A 21688-nucleotide genomic window follows, 5' to 3' on the forward strand; every position below is an offset into this window, starting at 1 on the left:
ACCTTCCTTAAGTGGACAGTCATGCCAAAAAATGTGTTTGGGACTGGGACAGAGAAAACAGCTCATGGAAGTTACACTGAGCACAGGGAAATTCATTACCTTTGTGGTGAATAGCTTTGAAAGTAGGTCACCACTTCCACTAGAAAGCTAGCAGTTGAGTTAGCCTGGTACTGCTCACCTCAGAGYAACACAATTCAGCTTTTTATCCTCTGTAATTCAAGGATGCCCTTTATTACCATCACCATTGTTACAATGCTTACCAATATGTGATTCAGTAGCTAGTGTTCAGTACTAGATTATATACTAAAGCTACAGATGTACATAGCAAGGACAAAGCATACCATGGACCTACTACAAGAGCTGAATTGTGCCAAATCTTTTGGAGATCTCAGCTGTCGCAGTTTCATACTAACCAAGCAAAAGTAGTCTACAGCATTAAAGGAAATGAGAACCTTTAAACAGGCTGTGGTATCAGAGCTGCCTGTTTAAATTATTCATTTCATCACTATGGGGGACTAAAACACTCCACAGTATGCAAGAATATCATATGGAGATAGGTTTTGTTTTTCTCTTTTTTCACAAAAAGCCAACAAATTGACATAGATTGCTCAATTATATTATTTTCCTATTTTTATTTGATAAACATCAAGCAAGGGAAGAAATTATAAATATATGCCAATAAATATCTAATCTTTTTTTTTCTTCAATTAAGATCCAATCTCCCCTTCTGAGTTCCAGTAGTTCAACTGTACAGTCTCTCTCCATTTCACAACACGACTCAGTCTCATTGATTTTGGTAGTGTTAAATGTATTTGTCATTATTAGACTGAAATGGGGAACACAGTGCTTCATGAGCTTGTTCTCCAGTGAACAAGTTGTCTAATTATATGTAGAGACTGAGATGGTCCTTGGTTACACATCATTTACTTGAAAGATTTAACTGGCTGATATTCTCATTCATAAGAGACTGCATGCAAGAAAAAGAATAAAAATATTCTTCATAGGAAAGAAAAAAATGTTAACAGCAATACAATTTTTAAAGGCTCTTTATAATCCTTTATATCATCACCACTGAACTTAATAAATATATTTGTATCATTGTTCTTTTATTGCGATGATCTGTCATGATTTGAAAATCAGCAACTATATTAAAAGAAATAACCCTTTGACTACAATTAGATGTAACTCTTTGCCATAATCAATAAATAATTTGATACTACTTTTGATCACAGTTTCACCACCAAATGAATCAATAATATAAAAGGAAAGGGCTTTGAACTAAAATGTTCATTTGTTCTTTCAGGATTTGTCCAAAATATCAATATATTCGTATCTTCAATTACAATTCGTATTTTTATTAAAGTAACATTGCTAATACTTTCAAATGCAGCTATCAAAATTAGTGATAACAAAACAGTTCATCTGAACTCAACAATTAATTTTTTTCGATTTTTTTTAGTTCATAGCTATCAGCTGTTTATAAATATGTACTTTAGCCAAGTGCAAGAATGATAGTTTGAGCTGGAAATGTCACACACACTGCTACAGTTTGAAGGAACCCAATTCATAATGCATTTTATAAATAGTTAATGACTTCTATACATAAGCTAACCAGGCAAATCAAGAAATTGTCAACATTTTTAGTCTTAGTTGTCAGTTACCACTGTCTACTGGTACTTTATATGTATGTTTCTAGAAAAGACAGAAGCTTTACAGAGTTTGTAATCCAATGCATTTTCTGGGCAGCTCAATATAGGTTTGAGAGCTTCTATATGCAGCTTTTCATCTGTAAAGATCTGTCATATATGGAAGTTTTTCTTGAATTTTGTTTTTTCTTGCATATACGTACCCAAAAAGTCCTAAGCACACAAATGTTTTTAACTCAGTATCCACATTTGCACTCGAATGTAGCATACACACGAACACAGCAATGCACAAAAGGGTTAAGCTACTTTCCCCAACAACTTCAAGACAGAGAAAGTTTCAGGAGCTGCTTTAAATGTACTACAGTACCCAGACCTTCTGACAAGGTAGAATTGCTGATTCCAGGCAGATCTCACTTGGTTTATGAACAGGATTTTTGCATACTGATTGGGTGATTTTCTTAAAGCCCTGTTCAAACAGATACACTTGCTCAGTTCTGTCTGGCAATTTGGCTTTAAACAATCTGTCTACTTGACCCAAGCCTTAACATTTCCCAATAGAACTGAATGCGTTCATGGGCAAGCACAGCTAAATTAGAATTGAAATGAATTAACTCAGCTTAAACTAATTAAGAACTGTGATCTGCAGTACCACCCCCCTGTATGATTCTACATGTGAAGCAGGGTACATGTAACCAGACTGTAAGAATCCTGCCACACCACTAATCGCAGCATAACAATGAAGTTCGTCTATTACTAAAGCATATGAGAAGTTAATTTCCATGGCCTACACATGGCAAAGCAATTGCTTAAATTGCCTCACCTGGGAATTTAATACAATGTTATCATCAGACCAGCCACACTGTAAATAGATTTATAATGCTTTCCATGTGCTAGGCTAGGTTGCATATGAATTAAGTAATGATCTGGTATTACAATACAATCAGCTAGTTCCCACACCTGGCAGACAGGATATTTTGCTAAATTACTACCTATACAGCTACATCACAACATAAAAACAGAAAAGGCAATGGGAAGAGAAACAATCTGCATGGTATACGACTGATTTTTACATGGTAATCAAATAAGATGTAGATAGAAAGAGGTATCCCAAATAATCTGTTTCCAACATCTGCATAACAGAATGCATACTTACTCATTTCTATTCAATTTTGGCCTAATTTTCCGCATTCTATACTTTAATTACTCATCCACATTCTGCAGTGCTCCCATTAGTGAAGGCCAGAACTAGCCAATGCCCCCTCATTCCAACGCACTTTCAGCAATCAGCCAAATAATTGATATAAAGTATCACACATTTTTATACCTGAACCAAAGAAGAGCTTTCACCTAAATGCTAAGCAATCCCCTGAACAGACAACCAAACCTAGATACATTTCAGACAAATGCTGCAGTTAACCCTGTCATCCCAACCTCTCCRTTTTTCAGCCTCAATATTTTAAGGATGAATTCAACAGATTTTTTTTATAAAACAAGTATAAACAAACAAAAAGCTTATTTATCCACAAATACTTGTTTTTATACAAAACTCATGAGAATTTCCTAGTGCGTATAAATGGTTTTAAAAAAAAATCAGGCATCTGTTTCAGAGTTTGGCCCTGTTCTATATGTAAATAAATATCTGAGATTAGCATAACCAGAAATAATTTGTAGGAAGAAATTCTATTTTATTTAGTTCTTTGCAGGGCAGTCAGTTTTACCATTGCTCCAGTGAAAGCTTGGGGAAAAAGTGACTTGTGCTTCAGATTGCTCAGTACTGCAGAATCTAGACTTTCATTTCTACCTTTCTGAATATATACTTAAGCAAATTTTGCTGAGCAAAAATGAAAAAAAATACAGTTTAACAAATATAGAATAAAAATATGTGATCCTTCTTAAACATCTTCATTTAAAACTTTTATTTAAACAGTAACACAACAACACTTTCTCAAGAAATAAAATAACAGAAATTGTTTAGGAAATTGTGTTCAAACTTCAATTTTCAAAACTTTTACATTTCACTGTAAAGGTGGTCTGCAAACAATAGATTAAGATGGTTCAGACTGTAACTCCAAAGTGGTGGTTTCCCCCTTACCAGGTAGCTTAGCTTTTGTTATTTGTTTCTAAGAAGCAGGAAAGTCCAATACCGGACTTTCAAGCATTTCCCTGTGAAAATTAAAAATCACACAGATGACACAGTTCTGGCCAAAGGAAATAAACTCTTCTACMAAACCTATGAAACTGTCTGAAAGACTCCATCCAGCAGTACGCATCGATGGCAGATGTCAATGCCCAAGCCATCCCCAGGTTTGCCTTCTCTATCCTTATGTGCGCAAAAAGGATTGCAGGCAAGTGTGACAGAGAAAACGCCTATCTTAAAACTTGCATCCCGCCACTCTTCCAAATGCTGTTAGCTTCCTACAACAGCGGAGAAAAATCAAACCGTAAGTGCTAATGTGAAATTAATGCGGAGATACTATCACCCATTTTGAACAGAAGTCACAGGTCTATAAATCTTCTTTTCAATAATCATCATCAAACGCTCTTTCAGTTCCACTATGGGGCGAGGGCAGGGAGGAAGGTCAAGCCAACCCCCGTGAGGATGCATTGTATTTAGGTTGGTAGTGAAAAAGCAGCTTCTGCCAACAAAACTACCACAAACTCATGACCAGTGGACCATGTACGTCACCAATACGGCTGTTGCTTAAACAACCTGCTAGATTGTATGTGTCRTAGTTGGGGAAGAAAACAGGTGACCTGTGAGAGAACTGTGACTCATTGTTTCTGCGTGAATTTAAGGCGTAACAGAAGATGATTTCTACCGTGAAAAGACATTTCTATTTACAAAACCAGCCAATATTTAGGTGAATTCTACTTTTTAATGTAAATAACTTAGAAGAGGGAAAAAAAAAACAAAATTCAAAGGTCTGGAACCAGATAAGCCCTCCCCCTCTTTTCTTTTCTAGAGGATGCGCAAAAACTCATTACCATCTCTTCCAATTGAACGGGACGGTGTCTACCAAAGAGTTATAYAATGAAATACTGGAGCAACAAATGCAAGACTGAAAAACTTCAGAGAGGCACTGCTTGGGCTTTGATAACACCCTCCAAACACAACAATGAATAATTCCCTGTAGCCTAGTGATTATACCTTTGTTAAATTTTATTTAAGGTAACACTACTCATATTTTTGCTTCTCTGAATTACCACATCCTGTTACCAGATCTTGGTCCCTGCGGATATATTACTTTATTCTTTCATCAGAAATCAGTTTCTCCGAGGATCTTTTGGCTTTGGGCTGTTCTACATAGCAGTTTGTCCTGCACTTTTACTTGTGTGCCATGATCTCAACGCTAGGCATTAGCTGAGGCGTGAAGGGAATCTGAATATTACTGCAAATGTAAGTAAAACTTCTCCGTAGGCCAACACGTGCCTTTTGCAGCACCAGCTTGCACCTAATCTGTTATCTACTACTCCCTACATCTGCTAGTTTGTTCCTATAATATGCTTTTCAGTATTCTAATTTCAGTATTTTGTACAACTCCTTTCTATTGATTCCCTCAAATGACCATTATCTAATCTATCAGATTTCATTATAAGACCCACCTTTACACATCTATTTAGCTGGTTAAATTAACCAACTTCCTTATGCAGTCAATGAAGGCTCCTCTAAATAGTACAGGAGATCACTTGAGTTCATTCCTCCTTAGACTCACCTTTTGAAAAAGCCTCTTGCTTCCAAGTGAACAGCATGTGGGTGTTCAAAGACTAGCCAGACAACCTAGCTTGGTAAATGAAGTGTCCGTGGTTGGGTAATATGCGTGGCCTTTACCTTGACACATATAGCAAACATTGGCATATATGTGCCTAATTTGTTGACAAAGAATTTGCAGCTTGCAGACCCTTATTTACTGCAGTCATTTCAACCAGCAACACTGGATAAAAAGACAAGAGCAAGGTTGGAAAGGGGGCAATCTCCCTCCACCCCAAATCAGATAACAGTTTGAAAATAAAGGCATATCAGCAGTAAAACCATATTAAAAAGGGCGCTCACCTTATTCTTTGGTAAAGGCCATCACGTCCACTCTGCACTCCTAARTGCCTGTAGGACCTCACAGTGAACTAGATACTACTCTGATACAGCTTCAAAGTAATTCACAACTTGACTAGTTACTTGGGTGTAGGTGGGGGCTACTTGGGATTAATTCTGTTTGTAGCATAGGTCCACACTTAGACTTGGAGGCACTAGGGGTACTAGGCTGTGGCAGCAACAAAAAAGTGTGGCAAGAAGAGCAGGAACAGCTGAAACTAAGCAAGTATCGCTGACAGATGAACTGGTCCTCAAGTTGCGTTCAGGCTGATCTGCAGAAGTGTTTAAGAATGTCAATATGACCACTGAAGAAGATTCAGTCCTTCATCAAATCCTAAAGACTCTCAGTCCTAAACAAAATAGAAGAAAAGCCACATGTCTGACCTCTGAAGTTACTCACTAATGTTACTAGGCTGCTCTTCTCCAGGAGATGCTGCTAGATATGAATAACTTTAGACTGAAGTCAAATGCTTTTTAAAGGACAAGCAGCARCTACGCATCAAGATCAAATACTTCAGACCGTCTTCTGCTCCAAAGACTTTATACGACGTGGTAGGCTCCTAGCTAACATAAATGTTTCTTAGATCTTGGCAACTGAAAACAAACGCCAGTGTCTTGGCCCAACAGACAGGTGAACTGGGAATATGAAAATACGGACACATTTTCATCCAAGTGGAGCAGAAGACGTTTACACTACAAGGACTAACCTTTAAACAGAGCATTCCCAAAGACAGTGAGACAGGGAGATAAATGCCTTAGGGAAGCAAATAACTAGCTCATGCCATGGTAAAGGATGAGAAAGACATCAGATCAACCAAAACATGAAGCATCATTAAAATACCCTTGCTTCAGCCAGTATTTCCATCTGGAGCCTAGGTTCCCATTGCTAACAGCAACAGGACATCTGCCGGCATGTTCCACCAGCTCCTTCTCTTCCCAAATAAAAGTGTCCCAGTGTTACTTCCTTCCGCCATTTGCTTGGTTGTCTTTATCAGCCTGTGCCTGTGCTCTCCTAGCTAGATGTCACAGAGAAAGGCAAAAAACTGCAACTGGGCTGAAGCAGCTGCCATTCTTGAATGTTGCAGCCAAGCTTTTCAGATCTCCCGCTTCCTGGCTACCTAACAGGAGGTTAAAACCTAGGAAAGCTAAATTTTTTTTACACTTTAAGGCTTTTCAGTTAAAAGCACAATTTTGCTACAGAGCTGAGTTCTATTAATAAAGTATACATTTTGTCCACTGTGAACTCTAAGAATAAAAAACAAAAGAAAAGCATAATGACAGATCTCATTTCATATTACCAAAAGACTCTTAGAACGAGGGCAAGGCAGATGAATGAACGGTTTTCCAAGGCAGCTGAATTATCCCACCTAAAATTATGCCACTCTAATAGGACCTATATTAGAATAAAGAAACTTTAGCAGCCCTTTCTGAAAATACTTTTTATTGCATAAAATGGTATTTTTACGCACTGCCCTTCTTTCACTGAGCATATCCAGTCTCTCAGAGATATCTATCTAGCTGTATACAAATACACACATTTTTAACTCCTGAAACTAATATATGGAACAATTTCAGTTAAGTTATAAGAACACTGATAGAAACGAATACAAAAAACCCATGTTCCATTACAGTAGCAGTGAACGATTTCTGACTTCACCATTAAATATAAAATAAAATAAAGCTTGAGGAAAATATTTAAACAAACAAATAAATAAATAAATAAAAATACCRCCTGATTAAGGTGGCTTGCACACAAACATACCTACATGGTGTGCATTTTGTGTACTTCAATACAAGATTTTTGGACCATAAGCACATTAGCTAAAACTAGTGATGAATAAAACTTAAAATGAAAAATATTCTCTGTGTAACATTGCCCAGTCAAAATTGCTATTTGGATCTTAATTTCCATGCTTTATGACTTTATTATTTGTGCACTAACTTTATTTAGCTGGGCTTCCTTTCCTTCCTTCTAGTTCATGTGTGCTTACGCACAGACACATTGCCTTGTTTGAAAAAGAGAAAAATTGCCTGAGTTTAATCATTTTAGTAGTTAAATGGTCACAATTAGGCTTTGAAGTTTGCAGCAGATTGAAGGAGGAGTAAATTTGTACCTTTATTGCTCCCTACCAAGCAACAGCCAAGCACTACTGGGACAGAACTAGTTGTTCCATGCTGTGTTAAATCAATAGCTAATACGATAAAATACTAGCCCAAAGCTTGGCCATGGCATTTTCTAATTTTATCACAAGCTGATGATTAGCAGTTCTTGCTTTACACTATCTCAGATAATAGTCAATAAGTAATCCACTACCTATAATTTATCTAACTAGAGTCCTCTTGCTTTTTATCCCGCCTCTTCATTTGAATCCCTCAATCTTCCCTCACTCAGTCCAAATATTTATAACCAATATTCCTTTCTTAAAGGGTAAAAAATGGATAAAAAATTATTATGCATATCTCTGTATCAAAAAAATCCCACTCCAAAACCCACCTGCTGGGTTTAATCCTTCAGAATGTGYGCCCTAAGCCTTTCAGCATAGTATAACAGAAAGGCAGCATATTCACACAAAACCTTCGGTATTTAAAGTGTCTTTCTGACAGACAGGCTTCAGCTAACTTGTTATGTCTTCCCCTTATCTGTAGCATAATCATAGATTCTGCCTCCAAGTGGACCAACGTACACCAAATGCAGTAATGACAAACACTGACACAGGCAGCAGCTCACTTCCCAGTATATGTTGATGTCCAAACTCAAAAAAACCTCAGTGAGCATTTCTGTTTTGTCCCTGTTCTTATGTTGTCTCCAACAATGTTTACACATTTCTATTGATCTTATTTATAGCTACCTAGACTTTCACTGTCAGGACAGTGCAATGTGAACTGTAAGGACAACCCCACATATAAAGACTATGTAAAGACTGCCGTATCAGTCGAAGCTCCAATTAGTCTGGAACTTATACTGCCTCCTATAGTGGCCGTTAATGGATATCAAGAGGAAATCTTGGGAGCAGAGCAGGTGTAGAGTGACTCTCATTCTACTAGATGCTTCCAGTCTCTGATGATCAGCAATTCAGGGACTTCCTGAGCTTGAAGTACATGTAGGTGTTCACTCTTAATAAAACCCAGCTTACATAATACTTTAATTATTTATTTAAATAGCAATGAACAAGCACTCATGTACATGAAAATCATGAAAGATGTTCAGATGTCTGTAGCAGGGCAAAGATTAAATGCAAAAGTTATCATGGTTTTCATTTGGGCAAAATTGAAGTGAAACTCCCAAGAAAGAAGATAATGCTTAAAATATCAAAAAGAAATTAATTTATTTCACAGAACACTGTAACAACTCTTCCACGGGGCACATATTAGCAATGTGAATTTAATCCAGAGATTATCAAACAGCTTCATAGGGTAAACTTCACAACAAGAGAAATTATGAAACATAATTTCCAATTCATGCTCATACATGTCATGTCCTCTCCCAGTCTCTTAATAAACCATAGCAAACACTCAGATCACTTAGATTAAAAAAAAAACACACAGAACTACACTCTATAGCCATATTACATATCTGTTCTGTTCCTCTGAACTGCAAGAAAGCCCCAGCACCATTTGACCAAACATCTGTCCCTCCACCCCACCAGCTGTTCTCGCATGGCACAGTTCAGAAACTTCTGGTATAACAAAGCTGTTAGCATCAAATAAAGATGATCTGATACAAAGAGAATGAAAGTTTGATAGCATATGGAAAACATAGTACTTTTAACTCCAAGTCATGAACCAGACACACAAAATCAACACAAAAAGAACAGAAAGAATGGAAGGAAAAAAAAATCCAAGAGTATGACACTCATATCTGGCTCCTGATTCCTAAGCCTTCAGGGACAGGCCCAATTTATGTAATAATTTCAAGTTGAAATTTCAACCTAAAAATGAACTCACAAAAAGATCCCTTTCTACTGAATTCTCATGTGATGTACATGTCATTCTTTCCTGTCTATCATTGACCAATCCTCCACCCTAAACCTTTCACRGTTTGTACCTTCTTCCCCCAGTTTATCACCGGCTTTCTCAGCATACTTATCTCTTTCCTCATGTAGTGTGATGAAACATCATATATTGTTCCCTTTTCCACCACTCCTTTTGCTGTTCCCTCTTACATGCTACTTGTCTCCTTACATCCTAACGATCCCCTCCCTCTGCTCAGATGTTTGGGTCCCCTCTAGCCTTCCTCTCAACCCTCACGCAGTACCAAACGCCCCACAACGAACGACAGCAGCCATCTTAGAGAGTCCATGCTGGGTTCATTGCCACTGGACTCTGAGCTACGTTACTCATTGCTACTATGAGCAGCTTCACTGTACTGTAGGAGAACAGCAGCCATTATAATCAGGACCACAATAATTTCAGACGTCTGAAGTAGTGGCCCCAATGTAAAAGTTTAGGTGATTGCTAGATGAGAACTTAAACTCTTTTTGAACAAAGATGTGCGTGCATAATATTGCATGACCTAAGATATTGGAAGACCTGTTGACTCTGACCACAAAAGGCCATTTATTGGCAGCAGAATAATGAAAATCTATCAACACACTCTTGTTCTAAAARTTTATTGAACATTGGTTTGGATATTGGATGTATTTTGTTAAAACCCTTCTCCAAAAGAGATGGAGAAAGTTCAAAAAATAAGAAAGAACCCAACATATGTGTTTCATTCTGAAAGATCAAGAACAAATCAAAAACATAGTTCCGGCTGATCTTGAACAGACTGTATTATGAACCTGCTATGCTTTCATTCAATAAAATTATCTAGATTTTGCATGGCACAAAAAAGGCATGATCACAGAATTTGAATCAAACAGATCAGTAAATCTATAGAGATGAAAGAAATGAGCAAGGATTAACATCTTTCAGGAAATATTTGTAAGTAAATGGATATGGAATTAACTAATAGATTTGTCTACARAAAACCTTCACATAAAACCACACTGATTTCATATACAAGATATCCTGAGAAAGTCCAGGTACCCAAGTATACACAACTTGCCCATAAAGGAACCCTGGGAGTAAAACATAGTAACCAGAAAGAAGTCTTCATGACTAAAACACATGGCTTGTCTGGCTGTCAATCTGGGAAAAACTTGTCCTGCAGTAAACCAGAAGAGTGACACCTGAGCTTTAACTCCAAAACGTAAGTGATTCCACACATAAGCGGCAAAAATKGGCTATGTAGATACCTGCGGCTGACTTGGGGAATATGCTCATCACAATGCCAAGGACCTAGAGAATCAGGAATTTCTGACTCTTGCACTTTAAAATCTATTTTTTAAAAAAGTGCTTACTAGACCACTAAGACTCCTAGTTTGGATTTCATGTTATTGATACAACAGTCTCACTAGAAAGAGGATATTTCAGTTTCTTATTTTATCCTGGAAGAATCATTGCAGGGGTCATTAGAAACCAGTATGTGTTTTCCTAAACACAGGCACCATTTATTCCGACTGTATATTCTATTCATGAAGACCCTGACAAGATTTCCATAGACAGCCCCTAAGGATGATACATTGGCTATATCAGCCTGGAAAACACTGCCAAAGCCTAGTGGTTGGATTTCCTGCTCCACTGTATAGAACTGAAAAGTTGATCCATAATAATCTGAATTATGTTAAAACAGACAAAACCCCAGAAGTACATAAAATGCCAAAAAGAGCCGGCAATCAGATTGACAGCATAATTTACGTAGGCACTATGTGTTAAGGGAGGAGAGAAAGCATTCTATATTTTTCKAAGACTCTTCTAATCTCTCTAATTTCATAGAGGAGCATCCCTTGTGTCAGTTTTCTATTGTTCTCAAGGGTTAGATATTTCCAATGTTATTATGAAGAAACTACCAGTCCATTATCTCAAAGAGAATGGTGTGCATACACATTTCTTCTTTGTCTGTTTGATTTACAGACCTGAGGAATATGGATTACCGCTGTTATCTGCACAAACAAGCTCTGCTAAAATCTTGGCATTCAGTCAACTTTTGTCCTGGGGACCCCAAATTGTTCTGTTAGCCAACAGAGAGCACCTATCTAGATTGAACAGTCATACAAATAGATTTTCGTCAGTCGCTCAATTTGTATTGGGGAGCATGCCAGCAAAAACAAAAGTCAGCAATTTAAAACAACAAATCAGCCTCTGTGCTGACAGGAACAAATTACTATATTCCAAATGAATAAGAATTACTGTAGATCACAGATCCTGAGTACAACAACAAACACTATACAAAGGGTGAAAAGTATTCCTCAAATTAATTCTTTATAGTAACTCTGCACTCTGAAGCAAAGAGAACAGGCTGAGTACAAATAAAATACAATAGCACAAAATAATACAAATAAGTTTATAAGAGCACATAAATAATAAATTCCTCTTTGATTGTACCTCTTTAACAACTGGCAATGCTAAGACAGGAGATGAGCAAAGACTCATTAGAGTTCAAAACTAAACTCTTGCAATTGGTCAAATGTTGCAGCAGCATATTGTACTTCTAACAACTCCAAGATCTGGTTTCCAGGCAATGACCTTGCAGAGGCTGAGTGCACTGCCGAGGTGACGCATGCATCTTTTGGGGCAAAGATAGAAGTAGCTGCAAAAACACAATACATTTTGTTAGTCCACCCTAGGAGCAAAACTGATTTCTGTTCTTCCACAAACCACACAGAAGGTCTAGCACAATCTTTTCAAAGAAATCTTCTGATCACTCTGTAATTATTCCTTTTCGAGTGACCCCATTCCATAACACACCATTCATGAAAAGACCTTGAAACCACTTTCCCTCTGAAACTTGGTAGTACGCTATATAGACCTTAGCATTTGAACTAGGAGTTATTTTTCTTTCATGGATTACAGTCCTTAAAGAAGAAACTTTCATCTGCAAGCTAATTAGAATGAAATTTGTCTAAATAAGTTTCTTCCTCCCATTGTTTTCAGTATTCTTTTGTTTTTATTTCATTTTTTTTAACTCAGTTAAGAGCTTGCTCACTTACATTCCAGCTTCTTTGCTGACTGATGAAAGAAGCTGCAATCTTTTCTTCATGATTCTAATTTCTTATCTTAGAAATTATGATGCCAGAAAAACAACATAAAATCATACTGCAAAACTGAGAACTAGTAGAGGTAAATTGGTATACCAAAAACCACCACCCTGTTGAACAACAAACATCACTAATAACTAAGCTGATAGAAAAAGTGCACAAAAACAAGTAAAAAGTAAATAATCTTTATCTACCTGAAAGCTGCCTCCTAGCACAATTTACAGAAAAAGCCTAATACACTCTCAGAAAATGATTAATACTACAAAAGTAAAACTGAAAGCAGACATTCATTTTTAAGTAAGTTAATTTGTGTTGGGTCATTCCATCATTTACATTATGTACATAGTGATTACAAAGCTATAGGGTAAGAAACTATCATAAATCACCCACCTTCCCTCATTTTAAGATCTTCAAGAGAATTGATAAAGTGAAAACGATTCTACCACTATTATAACCAAAAGCTGTAAATATACCAGACACTAAAAGACAACTTTTTCAGAGAAAATGTTTTCATTTGCTTGCAAAAAATCACTCTGAACTCTGTGTCTGATACCTCCATTGCTTGATTATGGTAACAAAAGCAATTAAATGTTTGATACCTGTGCTGCAATGTTTGCAGAGTTATTTTCTTTAGGGAAAAAAAAAAAAGAAAAAAACCACGGCCCCAACCTATTTCAGCATGGTCAAGGATAAATTAAAAGAAAAATAACAAAAAACCCCACACCTCTAGAGAGATACAAACAACTGCATATTTGCCAACAAGAAAAAATTTTCCAAAGAAAATATGTGAAATTAGTATACAGATCTCCTTTGTAAATCGTCTGCATGAGCTTCTTGCCCTGTATTTAATGCCGGTCATCATAAGAGCAAGGTGAAAAATCCAAAATCTGTTTGATTCAGTTTGCTGAATGCAATCAGAAATTTTAAAAATTTTTTTTGGCAAACTCTTCACCTAAGTACTCCTCAGACAATGCCTGCAATGTAGTAATCTTCCTTCAGCATCTTTCAGTGGTTCTCTCTCCGTTTCACAGATCCTTCGGCCCTCAAAAAGAGTGACATGACACGTAGCCTGGTTGACTTACAGCCGCTCACAGGGAAGTGGCTCCAGTAAGGCTGGTCCTTCTGCAGAAGCATCTGGTATTGTCTTCTGCAAGCTCAAAAGACACAAACCCTGATCAATATAGCGTGCCCTTTTTAAAGATAAAACGGGTGCTCTTCTCACAATGCACCTTGGTTATGGGTTTAAGATCAATTTTTTTTTTCCTTCCACTATGTTCAGACTAGAGATCCGCAGCTACTTTTTTCTATGCCTCTTCAGCAGCTTTTTTTCTTTTCCAGTATCTGAAACATCTTTTAGTGAAAACTTCCAAACTTATCAAGACTTCCAAATAAATTCCAGTTGAGCCACCTCATTCAAAACATTTCTATAGCATGAAGACTTCTCACATCATACACACGAAACAAAATGGATCTAAACCACATCAAAATGTTAGCGCCTTTTTTTTTTTCTTTTTTAAAAAGCACATTAAGGATACGGATGACAAGAGCATGGAAAAGGGAGTCTTCTGTATAGAAAAGCTTAATGGTATTACTTTAAGCCATTCAACACCAAGACAGTATCCTCAACCCTCACAACAGAATCCAAGATTCTCCCTTCTGCATTTTGGGCTACACAGAATGAGAAGTTGTGCTGTAAGSAAGCAGGCACTCCAGCTTGTATTTTCAGGTTTATAAATGATAACACTGAATAACACGCTGTTCCTCTGGTATAGGGTATGAAAGAAGGTCCTGACTATGCATTCACTGGCTGGAATTGTATCAGTTTGAGGAATCAGAACAAAAGAAAGTAGCGAAGCACCAAGGGCCCACAGCTCAACCTCTATCTTAATTAAATAATTTGCATATAAATGGTTTACATATAAGGCATTWGTAAAGTAATTAATGGTACCAAAAATGGGGACAACCTGGCTTTTCAGAAAAAAATTGAACAGCCACGTCACCTTCAAATTTACTTTTTTAAATATAGAGAGCTTTCATTGAGCCTTGAGTTCAACAGCAGTTACAGACACTCAGCATCTTACCCTCAACCCTACAACAACAACAAAAAACCCTCTTAATTTTATCGTATACCATTAATATTAACCTAAACAAATCTTGATGGTCATTTTCCATCCCTTACAGTAGTTTGTAAGATGGTCACCTCCACTATACACTCTCCCTTTGCTCTCCAAGTCCTACACACATTTTCAGCAACTAACACCATGCCCAGTGGACAGACGTTGCTAACCCTCGCCCCTGCTTGTATTAGAGAATCAATTCTCTGTACAACCACAGCAGTGAGCAAGTCTAGAAAGGGAATGATGCATTTAAAGATTAAATGAAAGGCAACATATGTAATACCTGCAATATACCTGCTCAGACATATACCTAATTTGTTCTAGTCCTGCTTAGTAGAGAGAAGAGGAAAATAAGCAAAACAAATGTAATTTTGAATGATGATTTCCTGTGATATTACTAAGATGTGGTGGTGAACATCTTTTTTAAAATGTTGTTACAAAGTTGGTTTATAATTGTTCTTGGGGTGATTATTTTGCTATTCAATCAATAGCAGTGTGGTTTCCAACAAGATGTGAATTTCAAAAACCTAATATGACTTTAGATTAATTGTGGTGGAAGAATATATAAGCCACACTGATAGAAGTTATTCAGTATAATAAAATCACACAAGCCCACAGATACCTGCTTCTTGTGGCCATTGTCTTCTAGTCATGTACTGGGAAAAACACTGCTCTGTCTAGAACTGAAGTTTTTATAGCTTATTTGTGGGAATATGACTCTTTCACATTGAATTCAAGAGTCTGAAGCATAGGTAAAGAGAATCTAAATACAGCTTTGAAATTGAATTTTGGAAAATTGGCACAGCAGGAAAAAGTTTGGTGAACAAGGGTAGGATGGAGATGGGAAGAACTTCAACTGATTGATTACTTTTTAAACAGGGAATGCAAGAAAGTGACTTTTCTGGCCTGATAGCAGATAACAGAAACAAACTCCTCCAAATCTCAACTGCTAAAGTTCTTTTTAATGAGGCTATCGATTTTGGGGAAATACCAAACTTTTCTCACTGTACAGTGACAGCATTCCTGTCATATTTTCCTACTGAATGAGCAGGGAACATATGAACACCAGCTATGTGGCTGCATCAATAAGCTCTTTGATTCTACACAGCAATTAATAGAGAAGCATGGGCTGGAAGTCTAAAGAACAAGTACTTCAGTTTCAAAGTTTTTAAATCATATTGTTAGGAGCATAACAGAGGAAAATAAAATACTGGCTTTTTTTAAAAAGAGGTCAAGCAACTGTGTTTTTGTATAAAATCCAGTATCACCAAAGCAGGTTTATTCTTCACTTGCAAAGCCAATGTAAAGGTCAAATATTTTCTCTTAAGTTCTTTGGGCAGGGAGGACATCGTTCTGCCTTTACAGCATCTGCCGCAGCACAGCCACCAAGCCTGAGGGAGGCTTTTGAGCCCCACTGAATTACAAGTAACAGAGTAATGTTAGACAACACTGTTCCTCATTTATACAAGAGCTAAGGCAAATCTATCAGGTTGTCTGTGCAGTTGCATAGCAATATTGCGAATTTACTAGTCTGTCTTACCAGTCACACTCAATATTCTACTAAAATTATCTCAGACTAAAAAAGTTGCACTTCCAACAGCACTTTCAAATAACTTACATCTAAGAACAGTATAGTAATAATTGCTATGACAATGACTAGTATTGATTCTCAATTTTTGTAATATTTTATTTAATGGAAAACAAATGAGACCAAAAAGCAGAACATGTAAGAAGTGTGTATCTATTTTTTAAATTAGGGTTTTCTGTTCAAACATCTGCAAACAGATTTAAAAAATTTCTAAAGGAACTCTTTCAACACATACTTTCATTTCCAGATAGTTCACTAGCTGGTTATTGCAAATATTTTAAGTGCTTACTTTTTTAAAAAGCAAAGGTAACAGCCTGATCCCCAGCTGGAAGATTTATGTATAACCAATACGGCATAAAAGTACAGCCCAATATTTGCATTATCTTTCAGTATGCATATAAATTGAAAAAGTAAACACTTAAAAATTTYCATTTATAGAACTTTTCTCAAGAATATTCCTACACAGTGAATGAGACAGAGACTTGAAAACAGAAGAAATCTGTTTCTATTTCCAAATAAACATTTGCAGCATTTTTCCCCATTGTAGTTACATTACTTCTAGAACTAGTGACCACTCCAGGACAAAAGAAGTTTTTTCTGAATGAGCTGAAGCTAAGTATATGGACCTATTACCCCAGACAAATCAACACCCATCTGCTATCATCCCAGGTTTTTAGTTTGGAGTAATGACCACTGCTTCTCCAAGCAAAAAGTTCTCTGTTCCCAGAGCCAGACGGTCCAGACACTTATCCCGTTCATACCTAATGTAGGTACAATCTGATGAAGGAGGCTCCATTCTCTTTTATGTCGCATACGGTGAGGAAAAAATAGAGTTAGTAGAGCCAACTGGCCACACTGATTCAGATCAAAGGTCTATCAAGTCTAGTGTGCCGTCTCCAGGAATGAGCATTAGATGCCCAGAGAGGAGCAAAAGTGCACAACAACCTGCTTGGTATTACTTCCTTCACTCATTCTCTCACCTGCAGCCGTCTACAGATCTGGCTCTTCCTAACTTTAATGTTCTATCTTCTTCATTTTAAAAACACCAAAAGTTATTTTTTTCTGGAATTTGCAAATATTTTTTGGAAACTAAATAATCTCCTGGCTTCCATAATATTCTGTAGCAATGACTTTCTTGGTTTAATAATGCACTGGGTGGAAAAAYCTCTCTTTTGCTTTGCAATCTCTTGTTCAGTAAATTAATTTGATGCCACCTAAGGTGTATCATGAGCAACGGTAAATAATTGTTCAACGTTCACCTTCTCTGTATGCCACTTGATTCTATACATCTCTATACATCCCTTCCAGTTGTGTCTTTTTCCAGCTGAAGAATTTCTGTCTGTTACCCAGTTCCTTGCACTGAGACACCTCCAGAACTTTCATCATCATTATTGTCTTTCTCTTCACCTTTTCCAGTTCTGCTGTACTTTTGGGGAACAGGGAACCATAACCACACATTGCATTCAAGAGGCATAAATACAGATAGGTAGAGTGATGATTTGTTTCAGTCTCTATTCCTTTCCTAGTAATCCCCCAAATCTGATTTGCTTTCTTGGCCCCTATTGAGTTCGGACTATTTTATCTTTTCTGAACAATAACAGTGCCCCATTGTTGCAAATACAAAGTCAGGATTATTTTTCTCCCAGGTGCATCATTCTATAATTACCAATGAAGAGCTTCACCTTGCAAGTTTATTGCTCAGTGACTCAGTACCCCAGGATACTTTTGCAACAATTCATTTAGCTTTCCCTTTTTTTAATCTTAAATATTTTAATATCACCAGTCACTTTGTCAATTCTCTCTTCTTTGTATCAAGACCATTTAACAAATATGTTGAACAACACAAATTTTAGACCAGGAAACTGTGGGGCTCCACTGATGAACCTCCTCCACTGTGAAAACTAACCATTTCTTCTTATCCTGTATTTCCTATTTTTGACCTAATTCATCAAAGTGCCTTCTCTCTTATGCCACAACAGCTTAATTTATTGAAAAACCTTTGCTGAAAGAAAATCTATGGAATCTCATCCATACACAGCAAACTTGTTAATTTTGCTTAATTAAAGAGAGGTTCAAAGTTGCGTACATCAAGCAAAATGCAATGGAGTGAATTAATTAAATGAAGGGTATGAAGTGCAGCTGTATCTTCTAGACACTGCATAGTATTTATTTCCCTCAGTATATCCATAGAAATTCCTTCTCACCCTCCAAGCAGATTTGAGAATCACACAGCCTAAAGATCTGTTGTGAGAATGTATACGATTTTTAATTTATCTTCAAGAGAACCTTTGCTGACACCTAGCAGATAAATGATTAATTGCACTTCTTACTAGCTTTACGGAAGCCCTATGCCAAAATTTTTTAGAGCCTAAAATGAAAAGTTTATTCAGGCAGAGAAGCGATGACACTCATATGCATAGAAAAACACACACATTCCCAGAATAAACAAAAGTGCAAGTTACAAGCATAATGAAGTGTTTCCTAAAATGATGTCTTTGGGTACAGATATTCTCATTTGTTGTATAATACCAGACATCTGCTCAAATCTAAGCAGCTAACAGTCTTAAGACAAAAGAAGAATCAATCCGATGCAGAGAACAGTACATAACTTCATACCCCTGAAAAGTTATTAAACAGGAGGCTTTAATACTAACAGCATGACAGAAGCTCCCCCTCCACCCACAAGAGAATAATGTTCAGTTGCATAGGATGAAACAAATTAACAAAGTGAAGGAATCTGTTAATATGAACCAAAATTACATAGTCTTATTTGCTGGTTTTTGTCAGTTACCAGGCAAACTGCATCCCTGATCCCTTCTAAGCTTGACAAGGAGCCAAGAAACAGGTCGTGACAGCAACACCCTATTCTCCCGCCTTCAGGTCTGGTCCTTCTACATTTTGCTTCCACAGGTCTTCAGTTCAGTTCAGATCTTGCACGTTCACTCCCCTGAAGCAGCAGTCATTAGAGACCCAGTTACCTCCAAACAAAACATTAATGGAAAAATGAGGAAAAAAATTTTTGCATCCTGCTTCCTAACTTTTTTCCTTTTTTTTTCCTTTTTTTTTTTTACACCATTTTTTGAGTCTAGGAAAAAACATGGCTCACACTCTCTGCAGAAGTTCTCCTGTGTGAGTCTTCTTCCTCTTACCTTTAAATCCACAACTTTAAAGTCTGATTTCCTTTCTGGCGACACAGCTCCAGGCTGGAGACATCACTTCTGACTAAAGAATTTGTCAGTCACAATTTAGAAGGACTACACTACATAACTGCCTTGTCCTTGTGTGCTTCCCTGGTGAACTTCTCTTAGTTACTTATGGAGTAACAACACTAAACGACAGATTTATGGTCCAACTCAATACAACCATCCTTGCAGTGGTTGGGGATATATTACTGTCTTCTAACTACTGGAGCCTGGCAGAGATTCCAAATGTGAAGCACCACTGAGTTGACTTTCTAAGATCTTCCATCTCTCCCAACTTAATCAATACATTTCTATAGGAAAACTTTACAAGAACTACACTTCACTGACTGGGTTACTTTCAGTATCTGTAATACCATTCTCCATTATATATAAATTGCATCTTTCCTTCAGGTTTAACGCTGCATTTAAGTTCCACTTCAATCTCGTTGTCATTCCACCCTGCATGATTTCAAAACAGGAACATTCATTCCTTTTATGAAAGATGGAATAAGAGGTATTTTTTTAGTAAGAGCTGTGTAAGGGTAAACAGCTTCCCAGATTGCAGAGTCATCTTGAATCATGCCCCAGAAAGAGATTATTCACTTGCCAAAGAAAGTCTTTCTCAAGGTAACATTCTACATGTTCATGCATTTCAGGTGTCTTGGCAAGATCCAACACTTTTTAAATCTTTGATGCAACTTCTGCCCCTTCCTCCAAAGATTTAAGGATCAGCTCTGCAACAAGTTTCCATTTTTATTATTTTAGCTGGTAGACCCACAGACCCAAAAGGCATCTGTATATATTAGTCGCTCAACCATACTGTAACTTCATATAAAAGAAAACATGTCAATGAAATTCTCCAAATGGCAATACCTTCAACTTCAGTTCTCAAAATAAACAGACCTATTATTAGCCTTGCCCAATAACAGAATCCCTTCAGTTTTAAAGAGTGATGTATTCACCACGCAAAGGCAACTAATTTGAAGAATTACAATTAATGCTTTTCTCAGTTCTTAATAATTATTCACTTTCTTTTCCCTCACTACTTGTGATACTACTTGGGAATATGGATACCAGAAAAATAGTATTTCTTTCCGAACAAAAGCCATTCAAATGTTACCTTGATCAGTCTGAAATATCTTTCTTGAGACAAGACCTTGTCAAAGGATGGAATTTCAAAAGCACTTATATAAAAAAACAAGCCTTCCTGAACTATGAAATGAGGTGCTCATCTTCCCTGGAGTTTCAATGAAGCTTCTCTTTATAGGTTACTCATGAGAATTTGAAAATCCCACCCAGAAAAAAGACGTAAGACTAGAATTTTTAAGAGAGGTCCAAGCCTGGAAAGCCACTGAGGATTGAGCGCTGACTTCAGCGCCCTTTCTGAAAAATCATACCTTTTCTTTCTTTCTTTCTTTTTTTTAAAAAAAAGCTTCCATAGGTAAAGCTTAGAACAGCTACAAACAATGGCTTGACAATGGGGGAAAAAAGATGATAAGGATGGCAATGGCAGTAGTCAGAAGTAATGCTTCTGCATCTTCCTATAGACCTACAGAGAAAGCAGTTTCTGATGATGGCCTCAGCAGCACCTCAAGCTTCTGGGCTGAGGCATGAAGCAGCTGCAGAATGGACTGACATAAGGGAGGAAACGGATCAGGAGGAATAAGACGAAGAAAGAGAAGACAGAAAAAGCAGGCTACCATCTAATTATGTTCTTGGTGGAAGAGAAACCCAGAAAAATACCAAGATGAAAAAAGTTTTAAATCAGCACCTTCCACTAAAAGCAAAGAGGAGATATGATGCAAATAAATATTATCTCACCAATGCACAGCTGTAGTTCACTTCCCTTGGACTTGCAGCTGATAATCAGGTGAAAGGGAACAAAACTAAGGGATCCAACACTTGAAGTTCTTCCCTCAAGTCTAATTTCACCATGGAATATATGCAATAAATATGATCATATCATTGCAGATTTGGTATTTCTAAACT

General features: G+C 37.0%; 1 protein-coding gene and 1 long non-coding RNA gene across 29 annotated transcripts in view; both read right to left on the reverse strand.

Annotated features, from left to right (window-relative positions):
• Positions 1-21688, reverse strand: part of VTI1A (vesicle transport through interaction with t-SNAREs 1A) — a 280707-nt gene that overhangs the window by 224964 nt on the left and 34055 nt on the right. The gene's annotated exons all lie outside the window — the stretch shown is intronic.
• On the reverse strand, positions 9035-13882 carry LOC112967927. The gene is made up of 2 exons (XR_003254173.1): positions 13765-13882; positions 9035-12364 (listed from the first exon to the last, which is right to left on the reverse strand). It is a non-coding gene; the product is annotated as an uncharacterized LOC112967927 (long non-coding RNA).

The sequence above is a fragment of the Apteryx rowi genome, unplaced genomic scaffold, assembly GCF_003343035.1.
Source record: "Apteryx rowi isolate R43461 unplaced genomic scaffold, aptRow1 scaffold_3, whole genome shotgun sequence".
Classification (NCBI taxonomy): Eukaryota; Metazoa; Chordata; class Aves; order Apterygiformes; family Apterygidae; genus Apteryx; species Apteryx rowi.